We start from the raw sequence: 5,745 nt of genomic DNA on the forward strand, positions 1-5,745 counted from the left end.
CCCCCCCCCCCTTTTTATGTATCAATTTATGGTCCTGATCTCCATTAATTTGTCTGATTAATTTTTAAAACCTCAGAGTTGTCTACCTCCAACTTCCCATAACAACAAATCCCAGAAGTTTACCACCTGGTGTATCAAGGAAAAAAACACCAAAACCAATAAACCAAACCACCAAAGAAACTCAAATTGAAAAAGCAAGACCAAGCCAAACTACAAACCTCTCTTTCATAATTTTTACACTAATCTCCAGCTATTTTCAACTATGTGAAAAATGAAGATGGGCCTAAAGAGGAATCTCAGATGGCAGCATCCCCACATTTTGCATTTTTTTTTCTGAATCAGTAAGATCAGCCCAAGAAAACCCTGAAGTCTGAACCAGCACCTCAGGAGGGAAGTTTTGACCTTCAGCCAAACCTTGCTATAGGTCACTAACAATGCTTTTGCTGACTGCAAGCAATCAAGTGCAGCATAGATGTAATACACATTTACTTTGTTATATTTACAGATGAAGTCTAGCTAGCAAGGACAGCACAGACAGGTAGGCTTAAAATTGGAAATAATTTTGATAAAGTCAAGAAATGACTGTAAAAAAATAGGATATAGTGGACCCCATTCTGTTGGGAAATGCGAGTGCTCCACTTACATTGGAAGAGTCAGATCTACAAGTGCAGGAAAGGGAATATGGGGCTGGATAGAAAATCGTCAAAAAACTATCCAGGAGTTAGAGCTGATTGCAAGCTGAACACGAATCCACCTAATAGGTAAATACCATATAGGGATCTATGTACAGAAGAACAAGTTGGGTTTTGTTCTGCTCAACACAAGTCAGTTTTGATGTACCCTTTTACAGTGTTGGGTATCATCTTTCAAAGAACGCCTGGATCAACTGAAGATTATTCAAATGACAGTTATAAGGATAAGCAGAACTTTAGAAAATAAAAATTTATAGAGAAATGTTGGAAAAATTGCTCTTAGCTTAAAACAAGATGACTAAGTAAAGAATGTCAAATGTTCAAATATGAGAAAGACTATTATGAAAGGAGTAGGAGAAGAATTGACTTTAAGGAAAACCTGTTAATCATAAGGGAAAATGAGGATCATAATCAGTAATAATACATTACATTACTCTGGGCTTAGAAATTAATTTGACTCAATACTGTTTGACATTTGTTTTTTAATACTTCATCAATTTGCATTTGAAGAGTTTAGCATATTCTTAACTTCCAGAACAGCCAAAGTATTGAATAGAAGGTTTAAACACTAAAGAAAAAAGGCAGAATGCAGCAGCATATATATGTATATGAGGAAAGGTATGCAGTTACAAAGTGAGTGGAAACTGCATCGATAGAAAGAATTATTTCTGCAATTGTTTTATCAGTTCTATAGACATGTCTCTTGAATTGATTAGGATTGTTTTGTTCTGTTGCATTCCAAAATTTTATAACTATAATTGGGGAAAAAAGTTTTTGAATACATTCTTTATCTCATAGATTGTCACTTGGAAGACCACTGCAGGAAGGTATAGAGCATGCTAAGATTTTCTATGTGTAGCGGTAGTGTGCTGTTAATTCCTAATATGTTTTGTTGAAACTAATTTTATTTATATAGTGACATGGCTTCAGTTTTACACAGTTTAGATTGTGCACAGCTTTCAGTTAAGGGGCGGCATAAATTTACAATCAGTCATTTTATTGTTTATAGACAGGTTCTAACAATGAACATAATCACTACATGGAGAGATTAATTAGATTACAGGATGTTAAATAATATTATTTGCATACATGTTCTTGTGTGAGACCTTGAATCACAAGAGGGAAGAAAAACTACAGTAAAGAGAAAGATCCTAATGTAAGACAGCTGAATAAAATGTGGGCTAGGGCTTTCTCAATTCTAAATTTAGGGCATCTTTAGAGATACGTATTTTGCTTTGGGGAATTCAAACACTTTTCTTGAGATGCTGCCTTGTGCTGTCCATTTTTGCATCATACTAAGCCTTTATTACAGCAAGGGTTGCAAGGGATCTACGCTATTGCAGTCATCTAGTCTGTAGCATAGACAGATTCTAATGTTAGATGCCAATAGTCTTGATTTTAACAGTTTAGAAAGAGAATCCCTGAGAACAAAGAAATCCCAATAATCCTGTAATCCCTGAAAATCAACCAGTGTCAAAGGGTTAAAGACTAAGGATTCTTGTATTTTTAATTAATTTTCAAGAGGGGGCAACTTTTATACCAAATAAAAGAGAAATTTCTAGGTAATGAAGTGCAGGTTACTAGGTTAAGCACTGCAGAAAAAGATTTTGCAGCAGTGATGTCCTTCTCATTGAATTAAAATTATTAATCCTGGCAATATTTTTAGAGAAAATGAATGGATAAAGCTACATTTCAGGTTCCCTAGCTGGAGGTTTGATGTAGAAGAGTTTCCCATGGGTTAAATTTTACAGTGAGGATTCCTGATCAAATTCAAGGAAAAGATTTCAGTTTCTTTTGATGATGTTGAAGCCACCATGCCTAGATCCTTTTCTAGGATGATGTAAGGAAATACTAAGTGAGGGCCTGCACAAAAAAGAATACGTTTTTAAATTTGCATGTGGGGAATGAGGAAGGCCATTATGCACAAATTTGTAGAACTGCAATACTCCTGTTTCAACTAAATCATATATGTTTATATAAAGAAAAGGGTTTCAAGAGAGAAGTGGACTACAGCCTGAAAGCCACTGCACTGTCCTTTTTCAGTAGCTAAGTCTTCACTTCCATAGAACTGGTTCCTCCAAGTGGTTAAGCAATATGATGAGGATATGTTATAAAACTTGGGATTGAAAAATTCAGTTGGCAGAAAATGCATTAGTGAGCAGCTCTTCTAGTAGTTTGGCACTGAATCTGAAATACCTTTTCTCTTTCTTTTTTTCCCTGTACATATCAGGCTCATTTACATATTTACATAAGACTTTTCTATTTAAAACACTGATCAATATCCAATTTTTTTTGCCCGTGCTTTTAAGCATTAGAGAAAATACTGGGGAGTCCCATCTGTAAAGGAACTAAGGACTGAAGCTTACTACAGTGCCTTCATCTTTTGGAATAAATCTAGAATGACACTTACACAATCTTGAGTTGCTGCCCTCAGGGAACAATGTTTTCTACCTTAGAGATTTATGTTAAATATAAATTCCACTGAAACTCACCAGTAAGACTATGTGTGTTTAAACAAAAGCAAACCATTCTATCTGTGATTTTAATTTTTGGGTGTACCTCTATATGTCTATTTAAGAGGATAATGCAAAGGAGAATGGTTTGAATCAAACCCAAAAATTTAAATATAAGGAGAACGGAAATTACATTCTGTGAAAAGAAAACATTTGAAACTAGCATTTAACTCTACAATAAGCAGATAGACCAAATTATGATATCATGTTACTGATGTTTCTTGCTGCTGTTGTCACTTTTCTATTTCTCAGTCTCAGCTCACATTTCCAGTAGTGGTTCCTCTTTGACTTTTCGTACTGCTAATGAATGGAGATAGGAAACAGGTACCATGTTTCAGAAGTAGAGTGTATCAGAAAGAAACATTCCAGGTACATCTTGACACAGGAGAGGAATGTGCTTGACAGATGTATGTCACACCAACTTGAACACATAATGGGGTTTGGATTTTTTTAATGTTACTTTAAAACAACATCAAGAGAATTCATTTGAAGGAATCTTACATCTAACATAAAAAATTTCTTTGTTTTTCAATAGTAGCTATCATTGCCGTTGAAACATAACACGGCGAGACCTAGGCCTGTATCTCCATGTTATTAGGGATATTTCTTTAGTCACTTGTGTTTATAAGGTCAGTTCACTGTCTGAGTGCCTCTAAGAACTTTAGTTCTCCAGTAGTCTGATATCTGCTTAATTTGAAGACAAAAGGAGGAATATTAATCATTAGGTGATGGGGAAAGGAGAAAAGATTTTTAAATCAGCAAACCTTTAAATTAGCCATCTTTTATGGGATGGAAAGAAATACAGCCTGAATTGAGGAAAACCTTAAAAGTGTCTCAGAGCCAATGAACTATTTATTTCTTTGTATCATGATTCCAACTACTTTATTTTAAAAACCTTATGGTTAGACTGTGACTTGAGACACTATGACTATGATTACTAGCTTTCTTATGACACTTTAAACTTGCTATACAGAGCAGTTGTTGGAAGTGCTCTCTCACATAAAAGCCTTTGATCCTGTGATGGATGTTCTATGAATTGGGGGATGGGGGGGTGTATGCGTGTGAAAGGGACAGAATGAAAGTGCTGGGGAACTGGGGAAATAAATAATGAAGCCAGATAATATTATGATGGCACAGCAGGAGTGGTATGTTCCATCCTTTTTTGTGATTTAGTTACAGGAAGGTGCTCCTTGCATGGCACTCAGTTATTGAAATAATATCATCTGTGCATGATTTGTCAGGTGGGTTTTATTAACATGCTGCAAAAGAACTTGCTTTCTACACAAGTTTGTGATGTTTCTGAGAGGTTTAAACATGTTTAAATTCCAATCAGTAATGCAGTATTTCTGTTTAGATGGGGTTTGCATCCTAGACTATGCTCTCTTCAGGCTTTAATCCTGTGCTTTGATCTGCAGCGCGGCAAGGGTCCACTGAAGAACAATAGCCTTCTTAATTTATGTACGCTATTTTATATTTTCATAGCTGTTCTGCTTAACTTCTACCATTGTCTTTGCTTCATTGCTTTACTGTGTTATGAAGATGTAGAAGATTGTTAGTGCTTTAATAACTTTCTAGTAACTATAAAAACTTTTAAAATGCAGCTGTATTTAAACTTTAGATTTCTGATTGTGATTGCAAATGAAGTGATTACTTCCTTTATCTGTGTATCAACAAGCTGAGATACCATCCTGAAAATTATAAGAAATAATTCAAAAAGAACAGGAGGTACCTGAAGGCCTGCTAGACACCTTTATGCATAACCCCATAACGTCGTTTCCTGACTGGTGACATAAGTATGAGCAGCGTAACACGAGCAGACTGCCAGCATCCAGAGAAGGCAGTCAGGGATCTGCCCCCACAGTTTGTTCCCATACAGTCTTGCAACCAGAAGATGTATCCAAGTGATGCAGAATAGTTTGAAAAGCTTTCTAAATATTTACACAAGGCTCAATAATGCTGTTCACATTGAGGAAAAATAATAGTCCAGGGAATATAACTTCTTCCTTTTGCATAACTGAGATTTGAGCAGGCTGTAGTGTGTTACTTTGTTAGTAATGTACAATCTCTTTTGGTTTTACTGTTTGACTTTAAAATTTATTTTTTAATCACAGTTACAGTGTAACTAGCTAGTATCTAGGCTCTTTTGAATTTAGGGCTCAGAATGGGGTTCAAAGATGGCTCCAAGATGCCATTGATAAGAAGGCCACAAATAAATATGGCACTAGCTGGGGTGCTCTCTTTCTAAAATGGCAAAATCTTTTCTGTTTGGCCAAAAGAAGCTAGAAGCCTGCTCTGCTCTTTCAAGTAGAGCTGCCATCACGGCTCGACAAGTTAACTGATTAGGATTAATAGAAACTTTCTTGCACGATTGCAGGCGGGCTCCGCGGGCGTTTTACCCAGCTTCACCCGGTGGTTTCAGAGCCGAAGGCCACGGGCCGGGCCCTTTGCCTTCCCCTCGGGGCTGGGACCAGCCGCAGGCTCCATCTTCGCGGGGCTCGGGGCGGGACCGCCTCTGCCCCTCCAGGGTGCGCAGGGCGGCC

Source organism: Athene cunicularia, assembly GCF_003259725.1.
Source record: "Athene cunicularia isolate RWA chromosome 4 unlocalized genomic scaffold, athCun1 chr4_part1, whole genome shotgun sequence".
NCBI classification, from domain to species: Eukaryota; Metazoa; Chordata; class Aves; order Strigiformes; family Strigidae; genus Athene; species Athene cunicularia.